This window comes from Mobula hypostoma, chromosome 2 (genome assembly GCF_963921235.1).
Source record: "Mobula hypostoma chromosome 2, sMobHyp1.1, whole genome shotgun sequence".
Lineage (NCBI taxonomy): Eukaryota > Metazoa > Chordata > Chondrichthyes > Myliobatiformes > Myliobatidae > Mobula > Mobula hypostoma.
The window spans coordinates 123907086-123923321 of NC_086098.1; the positions used below are offsets into that span (position 1 = coordinate 123907086).

The window sequence follows — 16236 nt, forward strand, 5'->3', positions numbered from 1 at the left end:
TAGGTGTTCAGCGAAACGTTCTCCCAGCCTGCGTCGTGTCTCGCCAATATATAGAAGGCCTCATCGGGAGCACCGGACGTAGTATATCACCCCAGCCGACTCACCGGTGAAGTGTCGCCTCACCTGAAAGGACTGTCTGGGGCCCTGAACGGTGGTAAGGGAGGAAGTGTGAGGGCATGTGTAGCACTTGTTCTGCTTAAGTGCCAGGAGGGAGATTGGTGGGAAGGGATGGGGGGGAATGAATGGACAAGGGAGTCATGTGGGGAGCGATCCCTGCGGAAAGCAGGGGGGGATGGAGGGAAAGATGTGCTTATTGGTGGGATCCCATTGGAGGTGGCGGAAGTTACGGAGAATTATATGTTGGACCCGGAGGCTGGTGGGGTGGTAGGTGAGGACAAGGGGAACCCTATTCCTAGTGGGGTAGCGGGAGGATGGGGTGAGAACAGATGTGCATGAAATGGGAAAGATGCGTTTGAGAGCAGAGTTGATGGTGGAGGAAGGGAAGCCCCTTCCTTTAAAAAGGGAGGACATCTTCATCCTGGAATGAAAAGCCTCATCCTGAGAGCAGATGTGGCGGAGATGGAAGAATCGCGAGAAGGGAATTATATGTTTTGGTATGAAGAATAAAGGTGTAGGCTGTTTTTTAAATGAGAGAATTCAGAAATCAGAGATACAAAGGGATTTGTGAATCATAGTTCAGGATTCCCTTAACTTGCAGGTTGAATTGGTAGTGAGGAAGGCAAATGCAATATTAGGATTCATTTCGAGAGGGCGAGACCATAAAACCAAGAATGTACTGCTGAGGGTTTGAGGCATTGGTCAGGCTGTATCTGGAATGTTGTGAACAATTTTGGGTCTTGTATCTGAGGAAGGATGTGCTGTCCCTAGAGAGGCTCCAGAGGATGTTCATGAGAATGATCCTTGGAATGAAAGGCTTAAAGTATGAGGAGATTTTGATGGCACTGGGCTTGTACTCAGTGAAGTTAAGAAGATGAGATGGGGATCTTGTTGAAACCTATTGGATACTAAAAGTCCTGAACAGAGTGGCTATGAAGCAGATATTTTAATTATTAATGGAGTCTAGGATCCAAGGGCATGGCCTCACAATAAAGGGACATCCCTTTAGAACTGAAGTGCATCTAATCCATATGAATATAGAGTAAGGAGTTCATTAATGTGATTCAATATACTGTATCTGCTATTATTATATTTTGTTTTTTGTTTTATAATATGTATTCTCTTGAACTCTGTATTCTTCTATATATAGAAATCAAAATCAATAAAAATATTGAAAAAGAAGAACTGAAGTGCAAAATTTCTTCAGCCAGTGGGTAGTGAGTCTATGAAATTCATTGTCACAGAGGGCTATGAACGTCAAGTCACTGGGTGTATTTGAGGCAGAAATTGATAGATTCTTGATTGATAAGGGGGTTAAGGGTTACGTGGAAAGGGTGTGAATGGGGTTGAGAAAAGAAAACTAATCTTAGTCGTGGTTGAATGGTAGATCAGACCTGATGGGCCAAGTGGTCAAATAGGTTTTTTTAATTTTATAGCCTTGTGTTTATGTACAGTTGCAAGGAAGTTTGTGAATCCTTTGCATTTACCTGGATTTCCACATTCATTACTCATAAAATATGGTCTGATCTTCTTCGAGTCACAATAGTAGACAGACACGATCAAACAATTGTATTTTTTGTCTCTTTATTGAACATATTGTTCAATCGTTCACAGTCTAGGCTGGAGAAGGTATGTGAACCCTTGTATTCAATAACTAGTAGAACCTCCTTTAGCAGCAATAACCTCCACCAAACATTTCCCGTAGCTCCTGATCAGACTTGTACCACAGCGAGAAGGAATTTTAGACTATTCCTCCATACAAGTATTTCTGGGATACTTTGCATGAACATCCCTCTTCAGGTCATACCACAGCATCTCCATTTGGGTTAAGGTCTGGACTCTGACTTGGCCATTCCAAAACACTGATTTTCTTTTTAAACCGCTCTGTTGTTGATCTAGTCTTGTGTTTCGGATCATTGTCTTGTTGCATTGTGTTGCCCTTAAGGCATTTATTTAAACTTTATTAAATTTCTGCTTTAAGTAATTTGTTTGTAACTATTTTCTAGTTAAAGTTAAAGGTAAAATTCATTGTCTATGGTATATCGTGGCATGTGATGACGTCACCTCTGGTTTTGCCACATCTTGTAACTTCCGGTTTGGAGAAAAAGAAAAGTTGGGGGCCCGCGCATGCAGCATGAATGTGAAAAGCTCCGTTTCTACCCACAAAGAAACTTTATAGAAGCAACGCTGTAAGTTCATTTGACAGTAGACATGTTGAAGTAAAAATATTAACGTGGATTCTGTTAAAGGAAGCGGTGGTAGGAGTGGTGCGCATGGTGGCTTTTCAGTTTCAAACGTGGGGTTGGCTCGAGCCCGGCAGCAGTTTGACACGACTCCCTCCCTCCCCTGGGCGGCTGAAGGCACTCGCTAAAAGAAAAGAGCACGCGTGATCTCAAGAATGAAACAGACACTATATATATGTTTGTATTTTTTAATCAACAGTTTTCACCATACAATGTTAATGTAGAAGAGTGAACAGCAAATGGTTAACCTTAGTATGACTCTGGCTTCATTGGCTCCGGTTTAACTTGGTGTTTAGTCAGAGTTTCAACACGCTGCACGAGAACACTACATGCATCATCCAACTTCTATTAAGCTTCAGGTTAATTAAGCTGACTGCTACCCTGACATTATTCTGTAAAATGTCTTGATATAATTTTGAATTCATTGTTCCCTTGATGATGCAAACTGTCCATGCCTTGAGTCAACAAAGCAGCTTCAAACCATGATGCTCTTTCCACCATGCTTCATGGTTGAGATGAGGTTTTGGTGTTGGTTTGCAGTGCCCCTTTTCCTCCAAACAGCAATGTGTATTTCTGCCAAGAAGTTCAGCTTTTGGCTCATCTGCCTTGGAGCCTGGACAGCTTGCAACAGTTTTGTATGGTGGAATGGTCTAAAATTCCTCTTTGCCGTTGTGCAAGTCTACAGGAAACGTGTGGTGGTGTTATTGCTACTAAAGGCAATACTATCAGTAATTAAATACAAGGGTTCACATACTTTTTTCAGCCTGGATTGTGAAAGATTAAACAATGTGTTCAATAAAGACATGAAAAGTGCAATTGTTTGTGTGTTATTAGGTTAGGCAGATTGTATTTGTCTCTTAGTAATTAATGCAGAAAATCCAGTAATTGCAAAGGGTTCACAATCTTTCTTGCAACTGTATATGTCTATATACTACCCTATCATTTGTTTTATTGCAGGCATTTATGGTAAATAGATCGGTGAAAACTGTACACAACAGAGACGGACAGAATCAGGCTTATTATCACTGGCATGTGTTGTGAAATTTGTTAACTTAGCAACAGTTCAATGCGATACATAATATAGAAGAAGAAAATAAATAAGTAAATCAATTACGGTATATGTATATTGAATAGATTAAAAATCATTCAAAAAAACAAAAATATATATTAAAAATGTGAGGTAATGTTTAAGGGTTCAATGTCCATTTAGGAATTGGATGGCAGAGGGGAAGAAGCTGTTCCTGAATCGCTGAGTGTGTGCCTTCAGGCTTCTGTACCTCCTACCTGATGGTAACAGTGAGAAAAGGGCCTACCCTGGGTGCTGGAGGTCCTTAATAATGAACACTGCATTTCTGAGACCCCGCTCCCTGAAGATGTCCTGGGTACTTTGTAGGCTACTATCCAAGATGGAGCTGACTAAATTTACAACCCACTGCAGCTTCTTTCGGTCCTATGCAGTAGGCCCCCTCCCCCATACCAGACAGTGATGCAGCCTGTCAGAATGCTCTCGAAGGTACATCTATAGAAGTTTTTGAGTGTATTTGTTGACATACCATATCACTTCAAACTCCTAATGAAGTATTGTCGCTGTCTTGCCTTCTTGATAACTATATTGATATGTTGGGACCAGGTTGGGTCCTCAGAGAACTTGACACCCAGGAACTTGAAACTGCTCACTCTTTCCACTTCTGATCCCTGTGAGGATTGGTAGGTGTTCCTTCGTCTTGCCCTTCCTGAAGTCTACAATCAGCTCTTTCGTCTTACTGACGTTGAGTGCCGGGTTGTTGCTGCGACACCACTCTACTAGTTGGCATATCTCGCTCCTGTACGCCCCCTCATCACCATCTGAGATACTACCAACAATGGTATCATCAGCAAATTTATAGATGGTATTTGAGCTATGCCTAGCCACACAGTCATGGGTATAGAGAGAGTAGAGCAGTGGGCTAAGCACACACCCCTGAGTTTTGATCGTCAGCGAGGACGAGATGTTGTTACCAATCACACAGATTGTGGTCTTCCGGTTAGAAAGTCGAAGATCCAATTGCAGAGGGAGGTACAGAGTCCCAGGTTCTGTAACTTCTCAGTCGGGATTATGGGAACGATGGACAAATAACTAATGTGCAAAAGACAAACTGTGCAAATACAAAAATAAAATAATAAATAATCAATAAATATTGAGAACACAATTTGAAAATTCCTTGAAAGTGAATCTGTAAGTTGTGGAATTAGTTCAGTGTTGTGTTGACTGAAGTTATCCCCTCTGGTTGGTTGAGGAATAATAATTGTTCCTGAAACTAGTGGTGTGGGACTTGTACCACTCTTGTGCCTCCTTCCTGATGGCAGCAGTTAGAGAGAGTATGGCCTGGATGATGGATGCTGCTTTCCTGCGACAATGCTCTTTGTAAAGTGCTCAGTGGTGGGGAGGGGCTATATCTCCCTGTCCTTTCAATTGTATCATACGTTTTTTGATATCTCCACTGGAAGTAGTCCACTGTAATTTATTGCAATGTTTTGCATTATTTACCTTCTGGAAAATTAAGTACTTCCAAATTTAATGCACCAGATTGCCAATTTAAATTTGGATCTTTTACAGGTATATTAAGAGTAAAAGGATTGTAAGGGATAAAATCGGTCTTCTTGAAGATCAGAGTGGTTGGCTATGTGCGGAACCAAATGAAATGGGGGAGATCTTAAATGGTTTTTTTGCGTCTGTATTTACTAAGGAAACTGGCATGAAGTCTTTGGAATTAAGGGAACCAAGTAGTGAGATCATGGAAACTGTACAGATTGAAAAGGAGGAGGTGCTTGCTATCTTGAGGCAAATTAAAGTGGATAAATCCCCAGGACCTGACAGGGTATTCACTCGGACCTTGAAGGAGACTACTGTTGAAATTGCAGGGGCCCTGGCAGATATATTTAAAATGTTGGTGTGTCTACGGGTGAGGTGCCGGAGGATTGGAGAGTGGCTCATGTTGTTCTGTTGTTTAAAAAAGGATCGAAAAGTAATCCAGGAAATTATAGACTGGTAAGTTTGACGTCAGTAGTGGGTAAGTTATCGGAGGGAGTACTAAGAGACAGAATCTACAAGCATTTGGATAGACAGGGACTTATTGGGGAGAGTCAACGTGGCTTTGTACGTGGTAGGTCATGTTTGACCAACCTATTGAAGTTTTTCGAGGAGGTTACCAGGAAAGTGGATGAAGGGAAGGCAGTGGATGTTGTCTACATGGACTTCAGTAAGGCCTTTGGCAAGGTCCCGCAGGGGAGGTTAGTTAGGAAAATTCAGTCGCCAGGTATACGTGGAGAGGTGGTAAATTGGATTAGGCGTTGGCTCAATGGAAGAAGCCAAAGAGTGGTAGTAGAGAATTGCTTCTCTGAGTGGAGGCCTGTGACTAGTGGTGTGCCACAGGGATCAGTGCTGAGTCCATTGTTATTTGTCATCTATATCAATGATCTGGATGATAATGTGGTAAATTGGATCAGCAAATTTGCTGATGATACAAAGATTGGAAGTATAGTGGACAGTGAGGAAGGTTTTCAGAGCCTGCAGAGAGACTTGGACCAGCTAGAAAAATGGGCTGAAAAATGGCAGATGGAGTTTAATACAGACAAGTGTGAGATATTGCACTTTGGAAGGACAAACCAAGGTAGAACATGCAGGGTAAATGGTAAGGCACTGAGGAGTGCAGTAGAACTGAGAGATCTGGGAATACAGATACAAAATTCCCTAGAAGTGGCGTCACAGGTAGATAGGGTCGTAAAGAGAGCTTTTGGTACATTGGCCTTTATTAATCAAAGTATTGAGTATAAGAGCTGGAATGTTATGATGAGGTTGTATAAGGTATTGGTGAGGCCAGATCTGGAGTATTGTGTTCAGTTTTGGTCACCGAATTACAGGAAGGATATTAATAAGGTTGAAAGAGTGCAGAGAAGGTTTACAAGGATGTTGCCAGGACTTGAGAAACTGAGTTACAGAGAAAGGTTGAATAGGTTGGGACTTTATTCCCTGGAGCGTAGAAGAATGAGGGGAGATTTGATAGAGGTATATAAAATTATGATGGATATAGATCGAGTGAATGCAAGCAGGCTTTTTCCACTGAGGCAAGTGGAGAAAAAACCAGAGGACATGGGTTAAGGGTGAGGGGGGGAAAGTTTAAAGGGAACATTAGGGGGGACTTCTTCACACAGAGAGTGGTGGGAGTATGGAATGAGCTGCCAGACGAGGTGGTAAATGTGGGTTCTTTTTTAGCATTTAAGAATAAATTGGACGGATACATGGATGGGAGGTGTATGGAGGGATATGGTCCGTGTGCAGGTCAGTGGGACTAGGCAGAAAATGGTTTGGCACAGCTAAGAAGGGCCAAAAGGCCTGTTTCTGTGCTGTAGTTTTTCTATGGTTTCTGCAACTTCCTGTTTCATATATAAAAGCGCATTTAACTAAATCATACTGATAGAGGATAATCCCAGAACTTCTCTATGGCTTGTGTAGATGTTTGCATAACTAATGATGCAATAGAGTTTTGTACATAAACTTGCCTATTAGATTCTAGAATGCCTTTCAGTTTAAACTCAACATCTGTAGGCTTGGAACAAATGACTAAGCTGTTAGGTCAATCAAAGAAAATACGTAGTTGAGAAGTGGAATTTTGTTGGGATACGCAAGATAACAAATGCCATAGGCACTTTAAAATGAAGCCAGTAAGCACAGAAAATTGTGTTTGAAAAAAAATATTATAAAGGAATCCATTCAATAAAGCTATCAGGAATGAAGTGAAGGTAAAAATGGAAATTTTTGGATGGTTATCAAAATAGGCGAGGTGGGATATGTAGAGGATTTGACTGCTCTGGGCCCAGTGCCTGTTTTGGCTTGAGGAAAGTTCATCTACCTTTCTATGTTGTCTTTATTCCTCCATGTACTGCTTGAAATAGAGTGGAGCACTGGATTGAAGAAATTTCTGAAGAGCTTTTGACATAGGAATCCTCTCTGTGAGAGGGTAATGCTCCTGGGACATAAAAGCTGTGGAAAGTTAATTTAAAAGCATATAATGTCCTTCCACAATCATGCCAAACAGTAACATGTACATTATTGTCTCACTGGCTTAGCTGCCTAATTGTTTCACCGTGTTGAATATGCTGTTTTAGATTGGAACAACTTGGTGGTTGTTAATTACACTATCTTTTACTGTTTAAATTCAATCCCTTCAATGGCATCTACTTGGGAGGTAGATAATGAATTGCATTTGCATTATAATCTTCTCATTACTGTCATATATTCATTTAGTGAGGTGCAGAAGGAAGGCTACCAGGTCTGGCAAAGTTCTAGTTTTCCAGTTTTCCCATTCAGATGGTTACTGTACAAAACAATTGTCCATTACTGAAAGCTACTACAGTGTAGCAGCTGAACCTGCGGAACTAGATTCTAATAAAGGCAATGAAAAGTAGTAAATCCATATTAGAGAAAGGAGAGGAGGATCCCATTGCTTCATTCTTTTGAGATTTTCAAAATTAAAACTTGTGAAATAATCTCCTCTACCAACTCTACCCTCCCAAGTTTTCTGTCTGTATGATGGTCAGTTGTTCAGTATGGAAACAGATTCTTCAACTCATTGTCCATACTGACCAAAGTGCATACTTGTGCTATTTTCTTTTGCCTGCTTTTGGCAATATCTCTCTAAATCGGAGGTTCCCAACCTGGGGCTCCGCGAACCTCTTTCTTAATGGTATTGGTCCATGACATAAAAAAGGTTGGGAACCCCTGTTATAACTCTTTTCTGTTCAATACCTATCCAAATGTATTTTTAAATGCTGTAATTTTACCTGCGCCTTCTGGCAGCTCCTTCCACATATCCACCATTGACTGTGAAGAAACTTGTCCTTGGGTCCTATTTAAATCTTTCTCCTCTCAACTTAAACATATGCCCTCTAGTTTTAGACTTCCTTGAGGAGAAAAGGACTAGCTCTCCACTATTTATGCCCCACATAATTTTGTAAATCTCTGCAAGGTCACCCCTCAGCCTTCTTTGCTCCAGAGAAAATAGTCACTGTTTATCCAATCTTTCCTTGTAACTCAAACCCTCCAGTCCTGGTAACATCCTTGTAAATCTTCTGTGCATATTTTCCAGTTTAAACATATGTTTCCTATAGCTAGGTGACCAGAACTGTTTTAATATTCCAAGTGCAGTCTCCTTAATGCAATGTATAGCTGTAACATTACATCCCTACTCTTGTACTCAGTGCCCTGATTAACAAAGCCAAGTATGCTCTAAATTACCTTGACTGCCATGTCCAACTATTATTACTTTCAAAGTTTGATTTGTAGTCTGCTGAATTATTAAGTTTAGCAATACAGTAACCTAGTAATGCCTGTGTCTATTGTAAAATAAACTGGCGTTTGTGGCTGTGTGGGTTTTTTAGGGAATGTTACATGTATGCTTGGTTTATTGGTGGGAATTGGGTTTAGCCCTCTCTACTTGTCATTAGCAGATTTGTACTTGCCTGGTAATAATCTCAATAGCAAATAACTTTATTTAATCTGTGGGATGTTATGAAGTTGTTCAATTCAAGAAATCGTTTTCGAAGTATGTTTTTGTTTTGTAGACAAAATCTGAGGTGATTTGAATTCTGAGAAATCCCAAAAGGAGATGAATGGCAAGGTTTTACTTTGGATAATATTGGTGAATGTCATTCGGTTCAGAATCAGGTTTATTATCACTGGCCTGTGTGGTGAAATTTGTTAATTTAGCAGCAGCAGCAGTACAATGAAATACATAATACAGAAAGAAAAAAATAGTAAATCAGTTACCATATGTATGTGTGTGTATATAGAATAGATTAAAATAGTGCAAACACAAATGATATATAGTTAAAAAAAAAAGTGAGATGGTGTTAATGGGTTTCATGTCCATTTAGGAATCATATGACAGAATGGAAGAAGCTGTTCCTGAATCCTGAGTGTGTGCCATGAGTAGTTTACTCTGTTCTTGGGATTAATATTTTGGGGATCTTTTGTATCTGAATATGTCATTGCCTTCGCAGTTCCTTGGCATCTAGGATGCTTTCTACTCTGATTCAGTGCCTCATTAGACCTCTAAATTCACTCTTACTGTGATGGGTAGTGGGCATAGTGTTTGTGGGCCAAATGGGTGAGTAGTATGAGAGGTGTTGTGCTTCATCCATTGCTTTTACTGTGTTTTCATGTGCACACAGAGCTATGGAACAATATCTTCCTGATGCTTCATTTGGTTGGTCAAGCTTCAAGGATACCCATGAGTTAGTGGAAATATTCCATTATTCTCAAACAGCTTTTAGAACATTCTTGGTATTTATTTTGCCCTCCTGGAGATCTCTTGCTGTGACGAAACTTGGACAAGAGTGCCTGTTTTCGGAGTTTATAGTCTGACTGACCCATCTGAAGTGACTGAATGTAGCTAATGGTGAAGATACTGGCCTGGAAAAGACATTAGTTCACTGATCTTTCCAATAAAATTGAGCGCATGAATTGGGAGCAGGAATCATTCACTTGGCTCCTTAAACCTGCACTGCTATTCATCAACATCTTTAACTCTACGTTTTCACCTACTCAAATAACATTTACAGTGTATGGTTCACTGAACCTTGCAATATAGGTAGACAGTGGTAAAGAAGGCTAATGGGATGTTTGCCTTCATCAGCCAAGGCATTGTGTATACCAGTTCTGTCATCATGTTGCAATTGTACAAAACTTGAATCAATGAGGGATGCTCCACAGTTGTGGCAGTGCTTGAATACTATCACCTCTTATAAAGTGAATCTAAGGAACATAGGTGACAACAGGGCTTTGTTTCCAGGTGAGCTCAGTGCCTTCTATGCTCACTTTGACCGTCAAAACATGGAGGAACTATCACAAGCTCACACAGCCAACATACAAGCAGTCTTCAAAAGGCTGAATACACGAAAAGAACCGTTCCAGACGGGGTACCTGGCCAAGTACTAAAGACCTGTGCTGATCAGTTGGCTGGAGTATTCACTGAGATCTTGAACCTCTCGTTTCAGCAGTCTGAAGTACCCACCTGTTTCAAGTAGGCTTCAATTGAACATGGTAACATGCCTTTATGATTATTGTCCAATAGTGATGAAGTGTTTTGAGTGGTTGGTGATGAAGCATATCAACTCCTGCCTGAGACGCGACTTAGATCCACTCCAATTTTCCTACTGGCGCAACAGGCCCACAGCAAATGCCATTTCATTGGCCTTTCAGTCAACCCTGAAACATTTGGGTAGCAGAGATGCATACATGAGGATGCCCTTTATCGACTGTAGCTCGGCAATCAATGAAATCATCCCCTCAAAACTAATAATAAGTTTCAAGATGGCCTCAGTTCCTCCTTTTGCAATTGGATCTTCGATTTCCCAAGTCAGTTCGGATTGGCAACAACATCTCACAATGTCCATCACCGTGCACAGGTGCACTGCCAGGTTAGGTGCTTAGACCCTGTTTTACCCCTTTATGCTTGTGACTGTGTGCTAAGCACAGCTCCAATGCCATCTTCAATTTTGCTGATGCCACCACTGTAGTAGAGGGTCAGCAACTTTAAATTTCTCAGTGTTATTATTTCAGAGATCTGTCCTGGGCCCAGTATGCAATTACAAAGAAAGCACAGCAATGCCTCTACTTCCTCAGGAGTTTGCGAAGATATTGCGTGCCATCTAAAACTATCGATGTGTAGTGGAGAGTACATTGACTGGCTGCATCATAGCCTGTTATGGAAACACCAATGCCCTTGAATGGAATATCCTACACTAAGTAATGGATATGACCCAGTGCATCACGGGTAAAGCCCTCCCTACCATTCAGCACATATACACGAAGTATTGTTGCAGGAAAGTGGTTTCTATTATCAAGGACCCCCACCACCCAGGACATGCTCTCTTCTCACTGCTGCCATCAGGAAGGTGGTACAAGAGCTTTAGAACTCTCACCACCAGGTTCAGGATCCTGGAACAGTTACTACCCCTCAACCATCAGGCTCCACAAGGGGGGATAACTTTACTCGCCCTATCGCTGATCTGTTCTCAAAACCTATGGGCTCTCTTTCAAGGACTGTTTGTCTCAGGTTCTTGATATTTATTGTTTGTTTATTACTATTTCTTTCTTTTTGTATTTGCATGGTTTGTTGTTTTTTGCACACTGTTTGAATGCCCAAGTTGGTGTGGTCTTTCATTGATTCTGTTATTATTCTATTGTGGATTTATGCCGGTAAGAAAATGAATCTCAGGGTTGTATATGGTGTCATATGTGTATTTTGATAATAAGTTTGCTGTGAACTTTGAAATATGGCACATTCCTCCCCACCATTGGTAAAATCTACATGAAGTGCTGCCTCGAGAAGGCAACATCAGTCATCAAAAGGTCCCTGCCAGCCAGGCCATTCCACCTTTTTACAGCTGTACAGACTCCCAGGTTCAAGAACAGCTACTTCCCTTCAACCATTTGGCTTATGAACTAGCCAGCACAACCCTAATCACTGTGATCACTTCACACTAAAATAGACTTTGTTATACTTGTGTTCCTCCTTGTAAAATTGTTTGTAATTTGTTTAATTTGTTTTGAATGCTGCATCTCTAATACTATGTACCTGCAATGCTGCTGCAGGTAAGTTTTCTTTGCACTAGTGCATACGTATACATTTTTGATAGTAGATTTGACTTTGATATTTGGAGTCAGTGTCCAGTTCTGGCAATTCATTTTGTGCATTTCTCGTCACCACACAACAGGAAAGATATAATTAATCTAGAGCTGAAGCAGAAAAGATTCATAAGGATATTGTCTGGATTAGAGGCTTAATTGGCCACTGTAAATTGTCTCTGCTATTTGGATGAATGGTGGCATCTGAGGGGCCTTGATAGGATTTTGGAAGTATAGGATTAATGTTGGATGAATGGTTAGTTATTAGCTCACACTTAGTGAGTTGAAGGGGCTGTTTTTGTGTTGTATCTCTCAGGCTGTCTCATCAGTGAAAACATCTCAATACTTGTTGTGGCTCCTGGGGCTCTTATGTTTAGTAACTTCATCCCACTTCTGAACTTCAAAGATAATTTAACATTTTTGCTTGAATATGGTGGGATAAATCCTCTTCAGGACTGAGGCCTCTTCAGGACTGCCTCAACTGATAATACATACTGCAGCATGCTACAACCCACACTAGAACCCCTACAGTTCGCCTACCGACACAAGCGATCGACAGATGACGCAATAGCCACAGCTCTACACATCGTTCTTACTCACCTGGAGAAGCGGGATGCTTAGGTGAGAATGCTGTTTTTGGACTACAGTTCACCATTCAACACCATAATTCCACCCAAGCTCGACAAGAAGCTCAGAATTCCTGTCAGATTGCTGGCAGGTGGTAAGAGCGGGCCCCCTCACCTCTGCCCCGCTGACCTTTACAGGTGAGGTGCCCCTTAGAGTTGTGTACTAAACCTCCTCCTTTACTCGCTACCCACAGCTCCAATTTGCTAATTAACTTTGCTGACGACACTACACTGGCCTAATCTCAAATAATAATGAGGCAGTTTACAGAGAAGAAGTTATCACCAGACCCAGTGGTGTCAAGAAAACAACCTCTCCCTCAACATTGCAAAAACAAAGGATCTGGTTGTGGACTACAGGAGGAGTGGAGACAGGCAAGCTCCTATTGACATGAATGGATCTGAGGTTGAGAGTGTGAACAGCTTTAAGTTCCTTGGCATAAAAATCACCGAGGATCTCGTGGTCTGTACATGCCGGCTATGTGGTGAAACAGGCACAGCGGAGCCTCTGTCACCTCAGACGGTTGAAGAAGTTTGGTATAGGCCCCCAAATCCTAAGAACTTTCTATAGGGGCACAGTTGAGAGCTTCCTGACTGGCTGCATCACTGCCTGGTATGGGAGCCGTACTTCCCTCAAGTGCAGGACCATTTACTATAAATTGCACATTTAGATGGAGACGTGAAGATTCTTACTCCATGTATATGAAGGATGCAAGTGATAAAGTCAATTCAATTTAATACTCATTTTTAAATAAGGGGACTAGAATTGTACTCCAGGTTGGCCTTACAAGGACCCTAAACAATTGTAACAGTACTTCAGAATTAGATTTATTGTCACTGACTCAAGTTGTGAAATTTGTTGATTTGTGGCAGCGATACAGTACAAACATACAAAGTTACTTTAAATTACAAAAATAAATAGTGCAAAAGAAAAGGAATAATGAGGTATCATTCATTGGTTTCATGGTCCATCTAGAAATCTGATGCTGGAGGGGAACAAGCTGTTTCTGAATTGACTGTGAACCCCATTGAGATGGTAGTAACAAGAAGAAGACACGTCCCAGATGGTGGAATCATTAGTGATGGTTGCCGCTTTGGGGCACTGCGTCTTGATGGGTCCTCAGTGGGGAGGATTGTGCCTGTGATGGAAATGGCAGAGTCTGTAGCCTCTTGTGATCCTGTTTATTCCATTCAAGTTGAATTGTCATTTAACCATATATGAATACTCATAAATACAGCTAAATAAGTCAGTGTTACTGCAGGGTTAAAGGGCAAAGACACATTACCAACAGTTTCACACCCAAGATCACAATTGTGTAATAAGTCTCCTGATGTCCACCTCCACCTACACCGTGGCGCCATGGCTTGATGCAGACAAGTCAACAAACCCATATAGAATATCAGTAAAAATACAATGCCGCAGAATGAAAATATACCTCCACCAAAGTGTCAATCTGTAGAAATTTCCAAGTATTTGGTGATGTACTGAATCTCTTCAAATTCCGAATGAAGTAGAGCTGCTTTTGTGCCCATTTTAAAATTCCAACTATGCCCAAAAATTCAAATTAGTTCAGCACCCACATGTCAGTGTTTTATTTTGTATATATATAAAAAAAAGAAATTGTTCCCTGTAATACTGGTCTGTATTATTTTCCAGTTTAGAAATAACACTCCTTAACAACATAAATGCAAGACCTTGCACTTTCCCGCATAAAACTCCATTATCCACACATTTTGCCCTTGTCCTGATGTAGAGTCGAAATATACCCCTTGCAGCATGCCCTTTTGCCTATTCTCGTACCATTTGCAAACTTGGATACCTTTCACTATGTCCCTCCTCAAAATCGTTAATATTAAGGACGAAGATCTGACTTTGGGGCACTCCTCTGGTTGAGTCTTTCTGGTTTGCATGTTTGTCTTGTGAAGTTGTTCACTTTGGCAAGTTTAAAAAAAATATATTGCTGGAGGAACTCAGTGGGTTGGGCAGCATCTGTGGAGCGAAATGGACAGCCGGTGCATGAGGTCACAACTCTTCACCTCGACTGAAAGAATAGAAGAGAAATAGGTGGTATAAAGAGGTGAGGGGGAGGGGTGTAGTGAAAGCTGGTTGGTGATAGGAGGAGACAGGTTAGGGTTTTGATTGGCAGGTGTATGGAGGAGGGAGAGGTGGTGATAGTGACAGGCTGAAAGGTGATAGGAGGAGACAGGTTAGGGTTTTGATTGGCAGGTGTATGGAGGAGGGAGAGGTGGGGATAGTGACAGGCTGAAAGGTGACAGGAGGAGGCAACAAAGGGCTGAAGATGATGGAATCTGGTCGGAAGGGAAGGTGCAGAAGGATCAAATAAGAAATAGAAACGGTGGGAGAGGGGATGCAGTGGAGGAGTGTGTGGGTGATGGACAGATGAAGTTTGTAGGGAGGGGCAAAACTGGGAGATGAGTGGTATGGTTAGAATGGAGGCTGTGTGTGTGAGGACCTGGGTCAATTAAAAGAGAGAAGGGGACAGAGGAAGAGCAGGTACCTGAAATTGGAGAATTCCACTTTCCAACTGACTATCCAGGTGGAATACAAGATGTTATTCTTCTAATTTGCATTTCACCCTGGCAGTGAAGGAGGTCAAGGACAGTGTGTGGATAATTTCATGTCTTCCACATTTTATCTGTCAGATCTATCTGCTTAACCTATCTATCCCATGAGATTGTTTACTTTAACTCTTGTCCCAGATCTGACCACTCTGCCCAACATTACTCAGTTGGTACGACTTTTTTCTGAGTTCAGTTTGTGGGTTTAAGCCTACTTTGAAGAATATCTATAGGTTGATCCTCCAGTGTAATCCTGAGAGAATGTTGTACCATTAGATGTGCAAACCTCTGGTTGTAGCACGAAACCAATACTAACGAATGCCACTGTAACCTGGTTTACTGGTCACCATTTCTCATTTAAAAATAATATTAATCAAGGTTTACTGGACCTTGCTGAACTCAAATTGTTGAGGCTTAATGTTGGTTAACTCACACCACAGACTGAACCAGAACTAGTTAGTTTGTTGAGCACTGAGCTTAACTCAGAACAACTGTGAGTCACAATGCAGGCAATCCATGATCTCGGGCCTGGTTGCTAGAATATGGATGTGGACTGAATTGCTTAGGAGCATACACTTTTAGTGTGTGCTTTGTGTTCTACTGCTTGAGGGATCTAGCAGTGAAATGCTGCTTGGGGCATAACTTACTGATTTATTGAGTCATTTTGAAAAATAAAATTGTGATGCCACATCTAACCATGGGATGTATATATTGCAATCACTATCTGATGCAGTTGTCATTTATCAAGAAGCATGTTTATGTGGCAACTTCCCCAACATTTGCTTTGAGCCCCATGAAGCTTACCAGTTCTGTGGATTCCTGAGGAATTGGCACAATCCATTAGAGTTCTTTGAGGAAGTAACAAGCAGTGTGGACAAAGGAGAGGGAGTGGATGTCATTTACTTAGATTTTCAGAAGGCATTTGATAAGGTGGAACCCATGAGGCTGCTTAACACGATAAAATCCTACGACACTACTGGAAAGATACTGGCATGGATAGAGGAAT

The 16236-nt window shown here is 41.3% G+C and overlaps 1 protein-coding gene across 1 annotated transcript in view; it reads left to right on the forward strand.

Moving 5' to 3' along the window:
* lin9 (lin-9 DREAM MuvB core complex component) overlaps positions 1-16236 on the forward strand; it is a 201842-nt gene that overhangs the window by 23882 nt on the left and 161724 nt on the right. The window lies entirely within an intron of this gene.